Genomic DNA, 23,159 nt, shown 5'->3' with positions numbered 1-23,159 from the left:
GAAGCGCGGGGGCGGGGCGGCGCGGCTGCGCAGAAGGCGCCGCTTTCTGGCGGGGGCGGGACGTCGCGCGCCCCAATTCAGATCAAAAGCAGCAGCAGCAGCGAAAACTCAACAATGCCCGAGTTGCTGTTACTGGTCTTTTTTTTGGGGGGGGGGGGACCCTTTATTTTTAGATCTCCTGTTACGATTTATAGCTCTGTTTTGTTCTGCCCTTTTTGATGTGTGTCACCTGCGTGGTTTGTGACTACTTTTGTAACTCCGCAAATCCTTTCGCCGCCCAGAGCTCGTGCTTTGACTTCTAGAAAGGCGGCCTGCAAATCAAATGACGAGGAGGGAACCTACAAAACCCTGGGGGGGGGTGTTGAGGAGAAGTGCTCCCGAATTCCGTGGGATATAAACTTCCGAGAAGACAGGCTTGCGGTTGGACTGCCAAAAAATAAAATAAAAATGGTTGCATGCAAAAGTGCACATGTTTAGTCAGGAATACGGATTTCAACGAATATGGATTTCAACACCCCCAACTTATAGCCAAATATGCCACGATTCAAGTTTGGCCTTAGACTCAATTGCATCAATCCATCAAGGGAGATTGTATCCTGATGCAAGTGTCCAGATGAGAAAATCTGTGGCGCAGGCAGATGGATGGGGGGGGGGAGTGAAGCAGGTTGAATCCTGACAAGACAGAAGTACTGTTTTTGGGGGGACAGGGGGCGGGTGGGTGTGGGGGATTCCCTGGTCCTGAATGGGGTAACTGTGCCCCTGAAGGACCAGGTGCGCAGCCTGGGAGTCATTTTGGACTCACAGCTGTCCATGGAGGCACAGGTTAAATCCATGTCCAGGGCAGCTGTGTACCAGCTCCATCTGGTATACAGGATGAGACCCTACTTGCCTGTGCACTGTCTTGTCAGAGTGGGGCGTGCTCTGGTTATTTTCTGCTTGGACTACTGCAATGTGCTCTACATGGGGCTACCTTCGAAGGTGACTCAGAAACTACAACTAATCCAGAATGCGGCAGCTAGACTGGTGACTGGGAGTGGCCCCCGAGACTTACATTGGCTCCCAGTATGTTTCCGGGCACAATTCAAAGTGTTGGTGCTGACCTTTAAAGCCCTAAACGGCCTCAGTCCAGTATACCTGAAGGAGCATCTCCACCCCCATCTCCACTGAGATCCAGTGCCGAGGGTCTTCTGGTGGTTCCCTCACTGCAAGAAGTGAGGTTACAGGGAACAAGGCAGAGGGCCTTCTCGGTAGTGGCTCTCTTCTGTGGACGGGGCGACCCACACAGTCTTCTGTCGAGGAGCTCTGGATAAGGAGGGTTCATCTGAGACTGGAGGGTTGCCTGCCAGAGATGGGCGCTAAGCACCCCAAAAAGCAGGGAGAGGTTGGGGGTCACTGCAGCCAGGTCTCCTCTCTCGCGTACCCTTGGTTCTTTCCCATCTCCCTCCTGCTTCTTGCAGGGCAAGGCTGTGGTCCTTGTTGTATAGGAGATCCTAGGAAGAACTTGGTTGCTGGATCAGGCCAAAGGGAGTCCTTCCAGTTTTTGCAGCCCAGGTGTCCATGAGAAGCCCTTAGCCATGTCTGTTGATTTCAGTGGGTGTGTTCTGGAGTGGGAGTTAGTTGGACACCACCCATGGGTGCAGCCGGGGGAGCAGCTGCCCCCACCCATAATCAAGTAAATAAATAAAAACACTTAACTAAAAGTAGAAATTTGTAGAAGGATTTTGACAGATTTTTATGAGCACTTGGGATCAAAAGAAAGTAATTTAAAATGACGGCTGTTGAGACATTTCATTCCCAATCTGCTAGACCGAGTCAGACAGAGGGTGATGACAGGTGCATGTCTTGCCCACCCCCACCCCCCCACATAAATCTTGGCTACGCCCAAGATACCACCCATCCCAAAGAAAAAAAGTTGCTCAAATTTATATGTTGGAAACGGGTGGGGGAGCAGTTTTTCTGTTTTCTTCAGGTAGACAGAATAACTTGGAAGGCAAAGATTTTCATGCAATTTCTGGTTGTTGTTTCCCTGCTGGCCTGTCGTTTATTTTTCTGTGTTTTATCAGCATGACTTGTTTTCTGTTACGACAAGAAGTACAATTTTGAAAGGACACTGGAGCCTGTGTCCTGATTGTGCAACAGCAGCCGCAGAGCCCTCTGAGCATATGACATGACTCCCTCACTCTCTCTGGCCTTCCTACCATTCCTGCCTGGCTGTTTCCTTTCTGGCCTGGCTGTTTTGAAACTGTCAGGTCACGGTCATTGAGGGGAAACTCCAGATAGCTGCAGGAAACACACCCGCTTCAGGGTTTCTTCTCCCTCCCTCCCTCCCTTTCCATTTGTCTTAGGGATCACATTTCTAAAGATGCATGCATGTCACCAATGAGCGAGTGCATGATCTGAATTCACGACCTGTCTCCTTCTCCTAGGATGTCCTTATAAGACATCCTTCAGGAGTTCTCCCGCCTTGAGATTTGCAACCTCACACCAGACGCGCAGAAGTCGTGCAAGTTCCAAAAGTGAAAAATGGCACTCTACAACAGAACCTGTCAGTGGGGGGAGCACGGCTGGCGGCTGCATAAACTACCCAGGTAACTCACATGACACGTGATGTGAGTCGTGTGGGATGGGTTTTAGTAGGTAGGAGAGGATATCTTAATTACATTTCGCCCCTCCAGTCTCCTGTGGTGTTTTTGTTTAAGTTTTAAAATCCCATCCTTGGCAGCGAAAACAGAAGCTTTGAAAATTAGTCTGCAAAGCCTTCCCTTTTGAGAAATTCCAGCTTATGAAATAAGCTGGCTTCCTCTTTGTTAGCCCGCATAACAGAGAAACAAGCAACAACTTGTAAATTAAGCTTAAGAATAGTGTCTACTTACTGAATAGTTTTGGATTGGCTCACAGCAAAGGCAGCGTAGAACTATGCAATGGAAGAAGTAAGGATTGGTTATAGTATCATCAAATATATGATACTGTATGCTTAAATTAGATTTTAAAAATGGGTTTCCTGATTGAAGCTCACAGTTTGAAAGAGAATTATTATGGAATAAGGATAAATTATTGTCAAAAATGTATAATTTATTATTAGAATGGGAAATGAAAGACGAGTTAGTCAAAACTTCAGCGACACACTGGGCAATGGATATAAGGCATAACATAGACTTCTGGGAGAAGTCTGGAAGTCTGGGAGAAACTGGAAGAATAATTTGAAATTTACTGCATGCTATACTTTGAAAGAGAATTATATAAAAATGATGCATAGATAGTATTTAGCCCCAAGTCAAGATGTACAAAGTTGGATCAGATCTCAGTTGGAAACACAGAGAAACGGAAGGAATGTTTTTTCACATGTGGTGGACCTGTAAAAAGATTAAAGGCTATTGGGAAATGATCTGCAATGAGTTAAGAAGAACCTTTATTCAAAGAGGAGTGGGGTTTTTTTGCTGAATATTTAGAAAATAATTGTGTGCAACTGAAAATGCTTTTAGCATTTAGATAAATTCAACAGTATGGTAAATATTTAAAGGATGTAAAATGGAGAAACGATTAGATTAAAATATGCAGGAATGATAGATAAGTAAAATGAACCACGAAAGAGGAAGGAGGGAAGGTATTATGTAAAATGTTTATTTTTCATGGAACTTTGAAGTGTCAGGCATAGCTCTAATGGCTTTAGCCCAAACGTAGCAGAGTTTTCCTGCACAGCGAAGAAGCTAGTCGAGGTGGTAATGACTAGTCAGCTAGACTCAGAATAACTATTTACAGGATTTATTAAAAGGAAAAATAAAACCAGCAGAGTTTCTGTATACAAAACAGAGCAAAATAAATCCTTTCTTTCTCTCTCTCTCTCTCTCTCTCATAACCATACACAGCACTTCTCCTAACACACCTAACACATCTGACACCAAACTGTGCTAGCATTTCTAGATAACAGAGTTGAGTGCTGGTCATTAACCAATCAGAGTAAGTAGTTTCTAGGTCAAGCAGACCTTGGCTTTCTGCCAAGAGTAAATTGACACTGCCTTGAGTTAATTGTGTGAAGCCAGAATCTGCAAGTTCCCATGAGAATCAATTAACAGAAACTGAACACCCCCTCACAGATTCTGCTGGACAATTAACATCAAATAACCTATGTAGGAGATTATTTTTCCAGCAAACCTAAACCCTTGCACATTTGCTTGTTCTTTATCTTTGCCAATGGTTTAGTTAATACATCTGCTACATTTTCTTCACTTGATACATAAGTACATGTGATTATATTGTCTTGTACACAGCAACGTACATTTTGGTATTTTACAGAGATATGTTTGGAACGTGATTTGAAACCCTTGATTATCAATGTAAACTTGTACTGGTTCTCCACAATTTACATTTAAATCTGCTAACAAATGCTTGAAATAAATCACCTCGTTGCACAATTCACTCAATGCGGCGTACTCGGATTCCGTTGATGACACACTTACAACGTCTTGCTTGCGTGACCGCCAGCTGATTAAAGCTCCACCGACCATTATGACTAGTCCTGTGACAGATTTTCTATCTGGCAAATTTCCCCAGTCACTATCACAGTAGCAACTCAACATTTCGTCCTCGGAAGAATTTAATTGTAACATATAGCCAATTGTCTGTTTGAGGTATCTCAGAACTTGTTTTACCCCTTTCCAGGCATTTAGTGTGGGTTTTGAGACCAATCTACTTAATATGTCTACTGTGTAGCTAATATCAGGTCTGGACCACTGTGCTAGATACAATAAACTTCCAATTACAGAGTGATATACATCAGGATGTTCAAATTCAGGACTCTCATCTATATGAAGTGTTTTTTATGAAACCTGGATCCATAGGCACCGCTGCCCCTTTGCAATCCTGCATCCTGTATGTAGTCAGTAATTGTTTAACTTTGTTCTGCTGACTAATTAGACAGCTGCCATCTTGGGCCCAGCACACTTCCAACCCTAGATATGTCCTAACCGGGCCTAAGTCTTTCATTTTGAACTTACTGGACAATTGCTTGGCAAACCTTTTAGTTTGTTTATCTGTTTTACAGGCATACAATACATCATCTACATAAATCAGACAAAACTCTTGATCACTGCCTGTACCACGTACATAAACACAATTGTCAGCTGTACTCTGCTTGAAACCAAATGACACTAAGACCTCATGGAAACATTTGTTCCAAGATCTTGCAGCCTGTTTGAGATCATATAGAGCTTTGTTTAATTTCAACACTCTATTGGAACCTGTCTCATAACCAGGCGGTTCGGCTAGATACAGGTCTTCTGATATTGATGCATGTAAATATGCAGTCTGGATATCAAAATGGTTTAACAGGAGTTTTCTCTTTGCTCCAAGCGTTAAAATCAGCCTTACACTGTCCCCCTTAGCAGTAGGGGAAAAAGTTTCGTCATAATCTTTTCCAGGCCTCTGAGAATATCCTTGAGCCACTAAACGAGCTTTGTATTTGTACTTTCCTGTCACCAGAGGTTTAAGTTTGTACACCCACCTGCAGCCTACAATCTTTGCCCCCTCAGGCGCTGCTACTGGTGTAAAGACCTTGTGCTCATTCAGAGAGGACATCTCTTCCTCCATTGCCTGTTTCCAGAGCTCTGCCTCCTCTTTTGGTAACTTTAACACCTCCTGAAAACTCTTGGGTTCTGCAATTACACTAAACACATTTGCAGTATCTGGAGAAAAACGCACCGGAGGCACTCCTTTGTTTTGTCTTTTAGATCTTCTGGGAGAAAATTTTTCTTCTGACCCATTTTCCTCCTCAGAACTACGACCTCTCTTTTGTTACTTAGCAACTGGTCTCTGGCTAATTCCACTGTCTTGAGAGCTCTTATCTGAACTTTCCTCCCCCTCAGACTCTGATTCTCTATGTTTACCTTCAGAGTCATGAAGCTCCTGGGAAGGTTCAAACCAAACCTCAGTATTGGCATGTAGTCTCTCCCAGCCACTATGTTCACAAAAACTGGCATTCCTGGAGATCACAATGCCATTTGTCCCTTCAGCAAAGCGGAAACCTTTTCCCAGCTCCTGGTAATCCACAAACACTAACTGTTTAGTCTTAGGATCTCCCTTCTTTCTCATTTGTTTTGGAATTAATACCCAGGCTTTTGATCCAAACACATGCAAATGGTCAATTTTAGTTTTTTTCTGAAACAATTTAAAGTACGGGGTTGTACCTATTGTTTGATGAAAGAGCCTATTTTGGAGATAACACGCGGTAAGCATGCTCTCCCCCAATAAGACATGGGCAAATCAGCATCATCAAGCATGGCAAACATCATATCTTGTAAAGATCTGTTTTTTCGCTCTGCAACGCCATTCTCCTCTGGGGAAAAAACGTTCGTTTTCCTATGCCCAATGCCACGCTTTTGTAACCAATCTCTAAAGGCATTTGACATAAATTCGCCACCTCTGTCCGTCTGAATCCTTCTGAGTTTAATGGACAGAAATCTTTCCACAGATGCCACCCAGCCTTTAAACTTAGTGAACACGTCACCCTTATTCTTCATGGGAAAAACCCAAGAGTAACGCGTGGCGTCATCCACAATTGTTAGTGAAAAGCGCGCTCCACCCCTGCTTACAGCAAATGGACCAATTACGTCCATGTGAACCAGCTGTAGCGGTGACTCACTAACTCTGTCACTTCTGGGGTAAGAGACTCTGTGGGTTTTAACCTTTTTACAAACATTACAATCAAGGTACTTGCTACAACTCTTTAAATTACCCCCATCAGCCAATTCAGACATTTTTAGTACACTTTTCCAGCAAGCATGCCCCATTTTCCTATGCAATAAGTGCACACAGTTGTCATGTATAGCTTTGTTATTCACTGCTGGATGAGATTTGCTGACTACTGCTGCAACTTGAGATCCTGCTTTAAGCCAAAACAAGCCTCCCTCTGACTTAGCAGTGCCTAAAATCTCACCAGCCTTCTTAATAATGCAGCTGTCTCCTTCAAAATACACTTTAAACCCAGCTTTTAGCAAACAATCTACAGACATCAGATTGCTCCTTAATGAAGGCACACAAAGTACATTTTGCAGGCATTCACGAAGACAAGGAACAAAAACTGCACCCCCTGAAATCACTTCAGAAGTACTCCCGTCTGCGAGAGCCACCTGGCTGCGCTGTGCTGAGTTCTTGGAAACAAACAATTCATCTGAATTTACGATGTGCCGAGATGCTCCAGAATCGACCACCCAGATAGCTTGTTTCTCATCAGCAATCTTGACCTCGGCGGTCACCAGCTGAGCCGACTGTTTTTGTTTGAAGAATTTCTTTTTATGCTGCTGCTGATCTCGTCTCTGCTCCTGCACCGGCAACTGAGACTTGACCAACTCTGGACATTGTCGTTTTAGATGCGCTGAAGACCCACATCGGAAACAACGCCTAACAGCAAACGCTGACTCCTCACCAGTACGCTGCTTTTGCTTCACCTCTGGCACGGCATGAGAACTCCTTCCAAACCGCCTGCCAGTAGAAGTCTCTGCAGCCAACGACCTTTCTTGCCTCTTCTGCCATTCTTCAATCAAACGCCCAGTAACGTAACTGACTGATATAGAATCATAGAATCATAGAATCATAGAGTTGGAAGAGACCACAAGGGCCATCGAGCCCAACCCCCTGCCAAGCAGGAAACACCATCAGAGCACTCCTGACATATGGTTGTCAAGCCTCTGCTTAAAGACCTCCAAAGTAGGAGACTCCACCACACTCCTTGGCAGCAAATTCCACTGTCGAACAGCTCTTACTGTCAGGAAGTTCTTCCTAATGTTTAGGTGGAATCTTCTTTCTTGTAGTTTGGCTCCATTGCTCCGTGTCCGCTTCTCTGGAGCAGCAGAAAACAACCTTTCTCCCTCCTCTATGTGACATCCTTTTATATATTTGAACATGGCTATCATATCACCCCTTAACCTCCTCTTCTCCAGGCTAAACATGCCCAGCTCCCTTAACCGTTCCTCATAAGGCATCGTTTCCAGGCCTTTGACCATTTTGGTTGCCCTCCTCTGGACACGTTCCAGTTTGTCAGTGTCCTTCTTGAATTGTGGTGCCCAGAACTGGACACAGCACTCCAGGTGAGGTCTGACCAGAGCAGAATACAGTGGCACTATTACTTCCCTTGATCTAGATGCTATACTCCTATTGATGCAGCCCAGAATTGCATTGGCTTTTTTAGCTGCCGCGTCACACTGTTGGCTCATGTCAAGTTTGTGGTCAACCAAGACTCCTAGATCCTTTTCACATGTACTGCTCTCAAGCCAGGTGTCACCCATCTTGTATTTGTGCCTCTCATCTTTTTTGCCCAAGTGCATTTCTCCCTGTTAAAATTCATCTTGTTTGTTTTTGCCCAGTTCTCTAATCTGTCAAGGTCGTTTTGAAGTGTGATCCTGTCCTCTGGGGTGTTAGCCACCCCTCCCAGTTTGGTGTCATCTGCAAATTTGATCAGGATGCCCTTGAGTCCATCATCTAAGTCGTTGTTAAAGATGTTGAATAAGACCGGGCCCAAGACAGAACCCTGTGGCACCCCACTAGTCACTCTTCTCCAGGATGAAGAGGAACCATTGATGAGCGCTCTTTGGGTTCGGTCAGTCAGCCAGTTACAAATCCACTGAGTGGTAGCATAGTCAAGACCTACCATGCTCCTGTATGCCTTCTAGAGACAAAACTAAATTATCCCAGCTTTCCGGGAGAGAATTCAAAATAATAGCCACCTTCTCCTGCTGGTCTAACGCACAGTATCTTTCCTGTAGCGCAGCAAACTTTAACTGTAAACTGTGTAGGTGTTCCTGCATTGTAACCCCAGGCTGTAACATTGCCTTGTACAATGCCTTGCGAATGAACAGCTTGGAAACCGCTGTCTCACGCACATGGAGTTCTTTAAGTGCTTGCCACACACCTCTAGCTGTCTTGATTCCCCTCACATACGGCAACTGGGAATCTTCCAGCCCCAAGACAATTGTGGCCCTTGCTCTTTGGTCTTTATCGAGGTCTTCATCATCAGGCTTTGCAGGAAACTTACTCACCACTTGCCAGAGACGATCCCTCTGCAGCACTGCCTGCATGCGTTCCGACCACAGCAAGTAATTGGAGTCATTCAGACGCTCAAAAGCCATCTGAACTGGTTGTGAGGCCATCTTGAGAGCGATGTCCCTGGAACCCGGAACCAGCTACTCACGACCACCAAGAGAGAAAACAGGAACCACAGCACCCAGCACTCACACACTGCAGCTGTTGTCCTTGTGTCCGCTGCGTCACCAGCTCACAACAGTCAGGAACCAGCCAGTGTCCATCTGCTGCACCGACAGAAACAACAACTTCTGTAACCAACGCCGTTGATGCTGACACCACCACAACTCAGGCTGGCAGCACAATGCCCATAACCTCATGGAACTTTGAAGTGTCAGGCATAGCTCTAATGGCTTTAGCCCAAACGTAGCAGAGTTTTCCTGCACAGCGAAGAAGCTAGTCGAGGTGGTAATGACTAGTCAGCTAGACTCAGAATAACTATTTACAGAATTTATTAAAAGGAAAAATAAAACCAGCAGAGTTTCTGTATACAAAACAGAGCAAAATAAATCCTTTCTTTCTTTCTCTCTCTCTCTCTCTCTCTCTCTCTCTCTCTCTCTCTCTCTCATAACCATACACAGCACTTCTCCTAACACACCTAACACATCTGACACCAAACTGTGCTAGCATTTCTAGATAACAGAGTTGAGTGCTGGTCATTAACCAATCAGAGTAAGTAGTTTCTAGGTCAAGCAGACCTTGGCTTTCTGCCAAGAGTAAATTGACACTGCCTTGAGTTAATTGTGTGAAGCCAGAATCTGCAAGTTCCCATGAGAATCAATTAACAGAAACTGAACAATTTTGAGATGTAAAACTGAAAAATTAATAAAAATTGTTATTTAAAAAACCCTATGCAGGTAAAATATTTACATTTTACAGCATAACTAGCTTCAGGTGTGAGCCTGAGCTGGATGAAGGACAGCCATATGTCCATTCATTACATATTGGAGAAAGAGAGTGGCAGGAAGAAGACAGGCTTATATTTCTCGTTTCTTCCTGCTACTGGAAACAGGAAATGACCTCACACAGAGCGCTCTCTACTATTTGCATGCTCTGATTCTGCCCATCTAGCAATACAGCTCTGTGTCCATTTGCCCCTAAATTTATTAACTCGTGAGAATATGCATTAGATGAATTTGACTGCCATCTCCCCAAAACCCTTGTACCCCACAGTCTCCTTCCTTCCTTCCTTCCTTCAGCAACATTCTGGATTAACCCCCAGTTCAAAATCTGCTTGGAAGAGATGGACCACGACGAGGACAGGAGGGAGCCAGGCGGCAGTTTCCTCCTGTCTCTGATGCAGAAGCACCAGCGGCGGAAGAGGCGGTTGGGCAAGAACATGGAGACCATCGGCTTGGCCATCTACGAGGTACCGGGCAAGGGCTTTGCAGAGTTGCCCCTCAGGATCTGGAGCCCTTCCTCTGCCTTCTTTCGGAATTCACTTCCTCTCTTCCTTTTGTCTCCTGCAGGTGCCTCCTGAGGTATGTATGCAAAAGAGCAACTCCTGTAACTATGGGAAGCCCCTGCAAGAGCGTCTACTGTCCTGTAAGAACACAGGACCAGGAGCCAGGCCAGGAGAGTCTGTATTTTCTGCCATTTAGTGGCGGAGGAGGGAGGCGGGGAGGCGGGTCACCTCGGGTGCCATCTCTGAGGGGGGTGACAAGAAGGCACCCTGCGGAGGGCTCACCCTCCCGCCCCCGGCCATTGTGCCACCACAGCCACGTGCGGAGGATCCTCCGTTCCCGGCTGCAGTGGCGGCAAGGGGATCCCACAGCCGTCCGTACAGCGCTCGAGCAGTGCCGTTGGCAAACTGCCCTGCGCCGCATGTGCCGTACGTAGCAGCGCTGCGCATGCGCTGCCAGGTGGTTTGCCCCGCCCCCACCCGGTTAGCCTTCCTTCGCCCCTGCTGCCAGTGGCTCCCCAGGGCTTCAGTCTATCCCACCGCTGTCTGCAGTTGCCAGGATTGAATCCAGGTCTTCTGCATGCAAATCATGCTCTCTACTGCTGAGCTGCGGACCTTCTGCTAAAAAGGAAAAAAACCTAAGATTCTAGTCCTCATCATAAAGAACAAAATAAGTAGGGGTGTGGCAAATTGCTTTATCCCAAGCTCAATGTTGACTACGCTGACCAGCAGCGACTGTCCAGGGTTCCAGGCCAGGAGTCTTTCCCACCCTATCTGGAACTGGCAGGGACTGAAGCAGGCACCTTTTGCAGTCAAGGCAAGTGCTTGGAAGGAAGATTCCAGTCCTCATTATTTCTGAATAAAGGGATAATTTAAGTGGGTATAGAGGACTTCTACAGTGTTAGAGCGTTGATCCATCTAGCTAAGCATTGACTACACTGACTGGCAGCAGCTCTCCAGGTTTTCAGACAAGCTTATCAGGAGCTGCTGAGGGTTGAAATTAGAACCTTTGCTCTGGCTGCTGCGCCACAGTCCTTCCTCCAAAAAGAAAGGAAGGTTCCAGTCCTTGATATACCGTATTTTTCGCACCATAGGGCGCACCGGACCATAGGGCGCACCTAGTTTTTAGATGGGGAAATCAAAAAAAAAAAATCTCCCCCCCCCCCAGCCCCAAAGAGCAGCATACAGGCTGCGCACAACCTCTCCCTGCCGGAGAGGAACAAGCCAAGGCAGCAAGCGGGATGGATCCCGCTGGCTGCTTTGGCTTCCTCTTTAGCCCCGCGCAATCCCTCCCTGCCCGGAGAGGCTGCGCAGGGCTAAAGAAGCCATAGCCCCGTGCAGCCTCTCCATGCCGGCACCAGCCTCTCCATGGCACAAGCCTGCATTCGCTCCATAGGACGCACACACACTTCCCCTCAATTTTTGGAGGGGAAAAACTGCGTCCAATGGAGCGAAAAATACGGTAAAGAAAGGGCCAATTTGAACAGGGACGTTGAAAGCTGCTGTCTGCCAGAGCTGCTGTGATTTGAACCTGGGACCTTTGTGCCTGCAAGGCAGGAGCTGTTCCACTGAGCTGTGGCCCTTGTTCCAAGAGGAGGGTTTGACAGGTGAAGCGCTTGCTCAACTCATATCTTCTCCTCTCTGGCAGTTCAGGGGGCAGACCTCCGTACACCTGAAACACTTCTTCCTGTCAAACTCCTCACGGGCGCGATCCGAGCAGTTCATCAACCTGCGCAAGGTCAGCACCCGCTTCAAGCTGCCACCGGGGGAGTATATCATGGTGCCTTCCACCTTTGAGCCCAACAAGGAAGGGGACTTCGTGCTCCGGGTCTTCGCAGAGAACAAAGCCAGGACAGTGTATGTCTTGCTGGTGATCTTTATCATTTGTTTGGCAGACGGTGGGCAATTGTTCAAGTGCTGGAAATGGGTTTCGGAGTGTTGTGCAGTGTCCTCTTGCGGCGCTGTCTAACTACTCTGACCCACTGAAATCAACATTTAGGTATGAGTGATAATAATAATAATAATAATAATAATAATAATAATAATAATTAATAATTTATTTCATTTCTATACCATTTTGTATTTTTAAGAAAAATCTCAGAGCGGTTTACAGAATATTGAAACATCAATAAAACAATCTGAAGAAAGTCAAACCTTCCTCCGAAGGAAACCCCCAAGAATTAGGGACCCCTGGCACAACAAATCCAGTTCTTCTTCTTTTTAAGTGAATTTATTGTTCTTGGGAAAGTGACAGGCAACTCCACATTTACGTGCGTTTGAGCCATGTGTGATTGCGCGCATTGCCACGAATGCTGAAATAGCACAAAAAGGGGCAAAACAGCCCTAAAAGATCATAAAAAAGTGAAAATAGCATCTGGCAATCCCAGGAGCCTTAGCACCAACATTTGAGGCCTGTGGAGACTTGGAGTTTGAGCAAGGAGGCTTGGAGGGAGCAACTGTGGAGGGGTTTGGTAGCTTTTTTGTTTGTTTTCTAAATGTTTTTTTGATGGTTTCCATAGGTTTGGAGGGTGTTTGCAGGCTTTTCCAATGGTGTTCCCAATTTATGCAATTTCACTTAAATGTGTGGTGCCTAAGAATGTAACCCCCATGTAAATGGGGAGTTGCCTGAACTGAAAAGAATGGGATTGTATTATAGAAACAGAAACACTGAACAACAACCCACTTAAACATACCAAAAATTAAAATTACCTACACCCATGTGACTTCCTTCCACCAGTGCTTGTCTTCACTTAGCCTATAATTTTGTTATTTACATTGCAATTTTTATCTCTCATACTTAAATCTCTTGTTTTACTATTGTCAGGGGCCTGCCATCAGAACAGGGAAGGGAAGCAGAGGGGCAGTTGGGTTAGAGGGAACCGCCGAAAATCTTGCAAAGCAGTTCTTCTTCCTGCGGTGGGGAAAGCCACACCTCCAGTGGGGAAGAGGGGAAGGGACCAGAGGGTGCTGCTGGGAGCCTCAGCACCACTCCTGGTCAAGCCGGCCAGGAGTGAAGCATGCCTCTTCCATCGCCCACCCTGCGCAGAGGTGTAAAACGCAAAGAAGGAAGGAAAAGGCTCGGGGTCACTAAGCTATTATGTTGGGGGAGGTCCCGGAAACAACCACTCCTGGATTCTGCTGGCAATTGATTCAGACATGAACTTGTGGTTCTGTACTGTAAATAGTTTTGCACCAAAATAAAACCTGTAAAAGACAGTCCTGACTGGTTACTCATGAGCAACCACCATTACCATCTGACAACTATTGTTTTTTCTAAATCAAAACTTTACAAACTTAATCTAAACAGATCAACGTGTTGTTTTTGGAGCAGTGTTTGCTCGTATAGTGTTCAAACCATTTCCATTGTTGCCTTAAATTCTGGTTTGTTTGATATCTTAGTGCTGTGGTTAGTTTTGCCATTTCGATGAATTCTGTTAATTTGTTTAGCCAATCTTCTTTTGTGGGGATGTGATTTCCTTTCCAGTTCTTTGCTACTAGTAGGAACCTCGCTGCAACAGCAGCAACGTATAAAAATAGTGTTTTCCTGTCTTGTGGTACATCCTTGACCAGTATACTCAATAAATAAGCCTCTGGGTTTTTTCCTATAGAGATTTTGAGCATCTTTTTAAATTCCTCATGAATGCAATCCCCCAAATTTTTAACTCTTCCGCAGCCCCACCATGAGTGCATCACAGTACCCTCCGCCTCCTTACATTTCCAACAAAGATTGGATTTTGACTTGTATATTTTGGCAAGCTTTGTGAAATTTATTTCCTTCACCACGCGGTCCAAGGGGAGGTTACAACAATATAAAAATGAAACCTTGAAATAAGTTAAAACAATTTACAGTCGGAAGAACAGGGCGGGCCTTAAAATAGGTAGCATCTGGTTTGTTATGGAAATTACAGGGGGAGGCACATCTTTAAAGTTGTTAAATGTGATACGGACCGAGGGGGGGGGTGCCTGCTTCCCCCTCTTCTTGGTTGACCGAGGCGATGACCTCGAGGGTGCCACCGCACATCCACCCTCAAAACCCCTTCACCGTTGCACAAGCACCACACTTTTCCCAGACCCTTTCCCGAGCGAAATAAGCTCAAATATATAAATATATTCCCTATCTTTTCCTATGCCTATCTGCGCCCCATACTTAGAACGAGTAGACCGAGTGTTTCTCTTCTCCGCTTATTCCTATGGCCGCGCTTTAGCCAATCACAGCCATGCATTCGTCCTGCAGGAGCTAGCTCAGGGAGCTCTTGCACGCCTCATTTCACTCCTAACAAGCTGCGGACGGCCCCCCGCTGTGAGAACAATGGATCCGAAACCAGGGACCTCGTAAAACGGTCAAAATCCAGTTACAATGTATCCATTCTGTATCCGCCTGTCAAAACCTTGTTACAATGTATCCACCCTGCCTCTGCTTTCTCCCTACAGTACGGAATGGACTAGAGATAAGAGAAACCTTTGGAAATTAATATAAAATCAGCCGTAGCTCCGATTTTCTTGCTCTCGGTGTCATTCAACTCAGTTCCCCCTGGACTCCATGATGCTGTCCCTACTTCCATAATCTATTCATGACGTGTGAGATGTATTCATGATGTAACCCACGAAACATGACCTTCCCATAATGTATTCATGACGTTTCCTGCACTGTATTCTGGGTTATGGAGGGAACTTTAAAAGTCTATGTCACCCCATACTCGGGGTTCAATGCCATTTTGAACCTGTTGCGCAATAAACTCGGATCTTCGTAGTTTGCTCCTGTGTCCGGCTGAGTTCCTTTTCTCCGCAGGAACCCGCGGACCCAGTCCGACGAGCTGGGTGGCTGTGCAACCACGCACCCGGAATTTTCCGTAACAAATGTTACAAATATTATACATAAATGTATCCTTTTGACTTGACAGCTCAGGGAAGTTACCTAGCTTTAACAATCATATAAAATCAACTCCTTTGCCAGTTTCCTCCATTTCAACACTATTTTGCCCTTGGAAAAAAGACTCTTTTCCCTGCCACCTCCCCAAGCATGAGGACATGTATACACACCTCCTACCCCAGGAAGTGCCCAGAGGTGACAATTGCTGAGCTGGTTGTTGGCCAAGGAAAGCCTAATCCCATCACCAGACTTGCCAAGGGGTCCAGACATGCAAAGGAAGTTCTATTGTACTTTGGGTGGTGGGACTTCAGAGGTGTTTGCCTATGCTCATCTTATACCTGGGTCTTGCCCTGACGTGTCTGCTTATGCTAATCTTGTACCAAGGACTTGCCTCAACATGTTTGCCAAGGTTAAACTAGTGTAACCCCTGTCTACCCCCCCTTTTGTGACATGTCAGTGATGTAGCAATGATGTATCAATGATGCTGTATATGGTGGGAAAGTTTTAAAAGTCATTGTCACCACATCCTCGGGGTTAAAAATTCCTCTTTGAACCTGTTGCGCAATAAACTTTGGTCTACGGCTATTTGCCCCGGTTGGTGGCTGGACTCCTTCCTTTATTCCGCAGGGACCTGCAGGCTCTGCCCGACAAGCTGGTGACTGAGCAGCCTCACGCCTAGATTTTTCCATAACAGGTTCCTGCAGCCTATCAGGAGAGGGACGTTGACCTGCAAAGAGGGACACCTGCTATGGAGACCCTCTTTTGAAGGTAGAGGGCCTCTTGCTCTGGCTGCCCTGCTAGCAGGGAGGACATAAAGGAGCCATTCTGGGGGGTTGCCAGAGGTGGAAGGCAAAAAAGCTTTGGTTCCACCAGTAGGCACAGAAACCTTGGAGCTGGGGTGGTTGTTTTGCTTCCCTTTGGAAGGAATGGGACTTCTTGCCGAGATAACCCCCCACTTTCTGTCCTTTCGCACCTGGGGGGGAAAGGATTCAAAAGGGGGCGGAGTGGGGGTGGAGGGATGTTAAGAAATCTGAGCAAGACAAACTTTGGTCAAGCTAAGGAAAGGCATTGTGGGAGAACCAAAGACTAGAGCAGTGTTTCCCAACCGGTGTTCCGCGGCACACTACTGTGCCGTGAGACATTGGCTGGTGTGCCGTGGGAGGGAGGCGGGCGAGTCGGGCGGTGAGAGGCGGCGGCGGCGAGGATCCGCGTTGAGCCGGGGGCGGCTCCGCGGTGGTGGTGCCGAGCGGCGGGGCAGCGCGTGCAAAAGGGAGGAGCGCGAGACAGCGGAGGAGGAGGAGGCCGGCATGTCCGGGCAGCAGCAGCAACAACAGCAGCAGCAACTCCCGGCGACGGCTCCTCAAGCCCCGCCGCCGCCCCCTCCTCCGCCCGCTATCGCCGCCACCACAACAGCCGCCGCCGCCTCAGTTGCCGCCGTCCCTCAGTCCCTCGCTCTGCTGCCTCCTCCCACCCCCAAAGCTTGGAGGTTCCCCGGCAAGGGGGAGGGAAAAAACTTTCACTTTCGTGCGTCCCTCCCGGCGTGACGCTGCGCGCTGACGTCACGGGGCTGTGCTGCGGTGGTGTGCCGCGAGATTTTTTTCCTTAAACAGGTGTGCCGTTGCCCAAAAAAGTTTGGGAAACACTGGACTAGAGAATTATGGGGGATGTGTATCTGTTTCTTTAACCGTACACTTCTTGGCTCTGAAATTGTGAATAAGTTATCTCCATCTGCAGGAAGGAGGTTTTTTAGTTGATTTGTGTGCCTTAACACCTGGTTATCTAAGATGTTGTTTCTGTGTGAATAGAGCCATCAAACCTTATTACAACAAGGAAGGGGGATCTGGTGTGTGTCTGAGAATTGGGGAGGATGTTCTTTCATCTCAAGGTCTTGAGACAAACATGGTTCAGCTGCCAACTCCTCTAACAAGCTGAATTATCGCCCTTCTGTGTAATCATTGGCAATTCTTTTTTTTTTTAATAAATATTTTATTCAGTTTTCAAACATAGGATAGAAAGTCACATACCAAACACATAAAATCCCTTCACCAAAGAAATAACCAACGAAAAAACACACAATTACACCAACAAACAATATAAGAAAGAAAAAAGAAAAAAGCACAACTGTTCATAACACTTTTTTTGTGTAACTAACTGGACTTCCTCACATCTCCCTACCCTGCATTCTCTGTATTAAAAATACCAGCAAATTATTACCTTGTTTCATTTCTTATTTTATACCTCTCAAATGTTATAATTCTAGACTTCAAGTAATTTTTATCAATTAGTTGTAACTTAGATTAAACATAGTATTACTTTAAGTTTCGACCTTTTCTTAATCTTTCAGTCGAGTTACTGGAACCATATTTTTCTGAATCGTGCAATTTCTTAACATTCATACAATTTGTACTGTTTTTGTAGATAGTCCTTAAACTTTTTCCAATCCTCTTCCATTGTTTCTTCTCCCAAATCTCGGATTCTGCCAGTCATTTCGGCCAGTTCCATATAGTCCATCAGTTGCGTCTGCCACTCTTCCAGTGTGGGCAAATCTTGTGTCTTCCAATGTTTTGCGATAAGTATTCTTGCTGCTGTAGTTGCATACATAAAAAAAGTTCTGTCCTTCTTTAACACTTTCTGGCCGACAATGCCCAAGAGGAAGGCCTCTGGTTTCTTAGGGAAGGTATACTTAAATACCTTTTTTAACTCATTGTAGATCATTTCCCAGAAGGCCTTCACTCTTGGACAAGTCCACCAGAGGTGAAAGAATGTCACTTCAGCCTCCTTACATTTCCAACATTTGTTATCAGACAGGTGATATATTTTTGCAAGCTTGACTGGGGTCATGTACCACCTATATATCATTTTCATAATATTTTCCTTCAAGGCATTACATGCTGTGAATTTCATACCGGTGGTCCATAACCTTTCCCAGTCTTCAAACATGATGTTATACCCAATATCCTGAGCCCATTTTATCATGGCTGATTTAACTGTCTCATCCTAAGTGTTCCATTTAAGCAGCAAATTATACATTCTTGAAAGTACCTTAGTCTTTGGTTCTAACAATTCTGTTTCTAATTTCGATTTTTCCACCTGGAATCCTATCTTTTTATCCAAATTAAAAACCTCTTTAATTTGAGCGTAATGTAACCAGTCTCGCACCTTATCCTTTAGTTTCTCCAAGCTCTGCAACCTCCAATTGTCTCCGGTTTTTTCTATTATTTCCCAATATTTCGGCCAACCGGCCTCCATATTGAGTCTTTTCCGGGCCTTAGCCTCCATTGGTGATAACCATCTTGGGGTCTTATTTTCTAATAAGTCTTTGTATTTTGTCCAGACAATAAATATTGCTTTCCTGACAATATGGTTCTTGAACACTTTATGAACCTTTACCTTGTCGTACCACAAATATGCATGCCATCCAAAAGCATTATTGAACCCTTCCAGATCTAGGACATCAGTGTTCTCTAAGAGTAACCAATCCTTCATCCAGCAGAAAGCTGCAGCTTCATAATATAACCTTAAGTCCGGCAGGGCAAATCCCCCTCTTTCCTTTGCATCAGTTAGAATTTTAAATTTTATTTTGGGCTTTTTGCCCTGCCAGACAAACTTAGAAATATCTTTCTGCCATTTTCCAAAACATTCCACTCTGTCCACAATCTGTAGAGTTTGAAACAAAAACAACATCTTTGGCAATACATTCATCTTTATAGCTGCAATTCGACCCAACAAGGAAAGTTTCAATCTTGACCAAATTTCTAAATCCTTTTTAATTTCTGACCAACATTTTTCATAGTTGTCTTTAAATAGATTCAGATTTTTCGCAGTCAAGTTGACCCCTAGGTATTTCACTTTTTTAACCACATTTAAATCTGTTTCTTTCTGAAACCTTTCTGATTCCAAAGGTGTCAATTTTTTCTCCAAAACCTTAGTTTTTTGCTTGTTCAATTTAAATCCCGCCACCCGACCAAACTCATGAATCAATTCTAAGACTCTTTTCCAGCTCCTGTAATGTTAAAACCAAGTCATCTGCAAAAGCTTTAAGTTTATACTGTTTCACTCCGACCTGTATTCCTTCCACCAACCGGTCCTCCCTAATATTCAAAAGCACCTCCAGGACTGAAATGAATAACAAAGGGGATATAGGGCAACCTTGTCGTGTTCCTTTTTCAATTTTAAACTCTTCTGTCACCACATTATTGACTATCAGTTTAGCTTTTTGTTCTGAATAGATTGCCTCTATCCCATTTTCGAACCCCTGTCCCACTCCCATCCCTTCAAGATTTTTCTTCATAAACTTCCAAGATATGTTGTCAAAGGCAATTCTTAATTAATAAGAAGAACTGATTGGTCCTTGAGTTCGAATACACATGGTTCCCAAGGGATAAAATCTTAGGGAACTGAGTTTGCAACTTGCAGCTGCCCATCTTGCCAGCAGCTGCCATCATCTCTACATTCATATGCGCGATCTTTGTGATGTAGAGTGCCTGCCTGATGTCCTGGAATGCGGAATCAGCCAAGAACCTTACAAACTATTCTAAGTCTCCTTTGTTCTCGTTGTATGTTTTAGTTAGTGATGTTAAACAATGTTTTTATTTTGCTGTTTGAAACTTGTAAGAGATGTGCCAACTTTTAAGTTTGAATAATATTGTTTTTTTAATAAATTTTGGGGAAAGGGTTTTTCCTGGTTTTGTCTTTTGTGCCTTCTGCTGGGGAAGTCTAAGTCTAACGCCTGACCAGTTTGTCACCTACCAAAGCGGTTGAATTTCTGCCTGTGGCACGAAAAGTGTTACAGGGTGGGGCAGCCCGGTAAGGCTGAAGAGTAATCCCCTTCCTTAGGTTATTCTTCTGGGCTGTCCTAAGATAAGGAAGTGGTGGCAGGATCTACTGGTTCTGTTGTGTTCTGTTCTGAAAAGCACGCTTCTGCACACCCCTCTCTCTCTCGCCAGACTTGGAGGGCAGGTGGGAGAAGTGGGGGCGTGTGGAAGAATGCTATGGGGGGGCTCTGAGCAAATTGACATTTCAACTAATTAACCAATGAAGGCCAAGGAAAAGAAACCAGTGGAGTGCTGTCCCCAAATCCATGAGAGAATCAGTGGAGTTGGAGAAAGCGCACAGTGAGCGGATACTGAGTCTATGCAGCTAATGGAAGATGGATCCAAAACTCCTGCCCAGTTCATCATCTCCCATAAACCAGGTGAGTGTGACGGTGGAAGTATGGCCTTGCGGGCCTCTATTCCCTCTCGCTGCCCCCCCCAATATGCCCCCCTGCCCCCTGAACGTCCGGGAAACACCCCCCTCCCCCGAGTCCCCCTCTGAACGTGTCCCACTCCTCTGCTCCCTCTCCCTGACCCCCCAATATGCCCCCTCCCCCTGAACTTCCCGAAAACATCCCCCTCACCCGAGTCCCCCTCAGAACGTGTCCCACTCCTCTGCTCCCTCTCCCTGACACCCCAATATGCCCCCTCCCCCTGAACTTCCCAAAAACATCCCCCTCCCCCGAGTCCCCCTCAGAACTTGTCCCACTCCTCTGCTCCCTCTCCCTGACCCCCCAATATGCCCCCCTCCCCCTGAACTTCCCGAAAACACCCCCCTCCCCCGAGTCTCCCTCTGAACTTGTCCCACTCCTCTGCTCCCTCTCCCTGACCCCCCCATATGCCCCCCTGCCCCCTGAACGTCCGGGAAACATCCCCCTCCCCCGAGTCCCCCTCAGAACTTGTCCCACTCCTCTGCTCCCTCTCCCTGACCCCCCCATATGCCCCCTCCCCTGAACTTCCCGAAAACACCCCCCTCCCCCGAGTCCCCCTCAGAACTTGTCCCACTCCTCTGCTCCCTCTCCCTGACCCCCCAATATGCCCCCTCCCCCTCAACTTCCCGAAAACACCCCCCTCCCCCGAGTCCCCCTCTGAACTTGTCCCACTCCTCTGCTCCCTCTCCCTGACCCCCCAATATGCCCCCTCCCCCTGAACTTCCCGAAAACATCCCCCTCACCCGAGTCCCCCTCAGAACGTGTCCCACTCCTCTGCTCCCTCTCCCTGACCCCCCAATATGCCCCCTCCCCTGAACTTCCCAAAAACATCCCCCTCCCCCGAGTCCCCCTCAGAACTTGTCCCACTCCTCTGCTCCCTCTCCCTGGCCCCCCAATATGCCCCCTCCCCCTGAACTTCCCGAAAACATCCCCCTCCCCCAAGTCCCCCTCAGAACTTGTCCCACTCCTCTGCTCCCTCTCCCTGACCCCCCAATATGCCCCCTGCCCCCCTGAACGTCTGGAAAACACCCCCCTCCCCCGAGTCCCCCTCTGAACTTGTCCCACTCCTCTGCTCCCTCTCCCTGACCCCCCAATATGCCCCCCTCCCCCTGAACTTCCCGAAAACACCCCCCTCCCCCGAGTCCCCCTCTGAACTTGTCCCACTCCTCTGCTCCCTCTCCCTGATCCCCCCATATGCCCCCCTGCCCCCTGCACGTCCCGAAAACATCCCCCTCCCCCGAGTCCCCCTCAGAACTTGTCCCACTCCTCTGCTCCCTCTCCCTGATCCCCCCATATGCCCCCCTGAACGTCCGGGAAACATCCCCCTCACCCGAGTCCCCCTCGGAACGTGTCCCACTCCTCTGCTCCCTCTCCCTGACTCCCCAATATGCCCCCCTGCCCCCTGAACGTCCAGGAAACACCCCCCTCCCCCGAGTCCCCCTCAGAACGTGTCCCACTTCTCTGCTCCCTCTCCCTGACCCCCCCATATGCCCCCCTGCCCCCTGAACGTCCGGGAAACATCCCCCTCACCCGAGTCCCCCTCAGAACTTGTCCCACTCCTCTGCTCCCTCTCCCTGACCCCCCCATATGCCCCCCTGCCCCCTGAACGTCCGGGAAACATCCCCCTCACCCGAGTCCCCCTCTGAACGTGTCCCACTCCTCTGCTCCCTCTCCCTGACCCCCCAATATGCCCCCTCCCCCTGAACTTCCCAAAAACATCCCCCTCCCCCGAGTCCCCCTCAGAACTTGTCCCACTCCTCTGCTCCCTCTCCCTGACCCCCCATTATGCCCCCTCCCCCTGAACTTCCCGAAAACACCCCCCTCCCCCGAGTCCCCCTCAGAACGTGTCCCACTCCTCTGCTCCCTCTCCCTGACCCCCCCATATGCCCCCTCCCCCTGAACTTCCCAAAAACATCCCCCTCCCCCGAGTCCCCCTCTGAACTTGTCCCACTCCTCTGCTCCCTCTCCCTGACCCCCCAATATGCCCCCCTCCCCCTGAACTTCCCGAAAACACCCCCTCCCCCGAGTCCCCCTCAGAACTTGTCCCACTCCTCTGCTCCCTCTCCCTGACCCCCCCATATGCCCCCCTGCCCCCTGAACGTCCGGGAAACATCCCCCTCCCCCGAGTCCCCCTCAGAACTTGTCCCACTCCTCTGCTCCCTCTCCCTGACCCCCCAATATGCCCCCCTCCCCCTGAACTTCCCGAAAACACCCCCTCCCCCGAGTCCCCCTCTGAACTTGTCCCACTCCTCTGCTCCCTCTCCCTGACCCCCCAATATGCCCCCTCCCCCTCAACTTCCCGAAAACACCCCCCTCCCCCGAGTCCCCCTCTGAACTTGTCCCACTCCTCTGCTCCCTCTCCCTGACCCCCCTATATGCCCCTCTGCCCCCTGAACGTCCGGGAAACATCCCCCTCACCCGAGTCCCCCTCAGAACTTGTCCCACTCCTCTGCTCCCTCTCCCTGACCCCCCATTATGCCCCCTCCCCCTGAACTTCCCGAAAACACCCCCCTCCCCCGAGTCCCCCTCTGAACTTGTCCCACTCCTCTGCTCCCTCTCCCTGACCCCCC

The 23,159-nt window shown here is 47.5% G+C and overlaps 1 long non-coding RNA gene across 1 annotated transcript; it reads left to right on the top strand.

Annotated features, from left to right (window-relative positions):
- Nucleotides 1–721: 721 nt before the first annotated feature.
- Nucleotides 722–13,575, top strand: LOC309535451. Its single transcript, XR_014221259.1, has 4 exons — nt 722–2,588; nt 10,272–10,553; nt 12,123–12,331; nt 13,299–13,575. It is a non-coding gene; the product is annotated as an uncharacterized lncRNA (long non-coding RNA).
- The last annotated feature ends 9,584 nt before the right edge of the window (nt 13,576–23,159 follow it).

Source organism: Podarcis vaucheri, assembly GCF_965113315.1.
Source record: "Podarcis vaucheri genome assembly, chromosome: 6".
In the NCBI taxonomy this organism is placed as follows: Eukaryota; Metazoa; Chordata; class Lepidosauria; order Squamata; family Lacertidae; genus Podarcis; species Podarcis vaucheri.
Note: the sequence above shows the minus strand (reverse complement) of the source record. Positions and strands in the feature narration are given on the sequence as shown.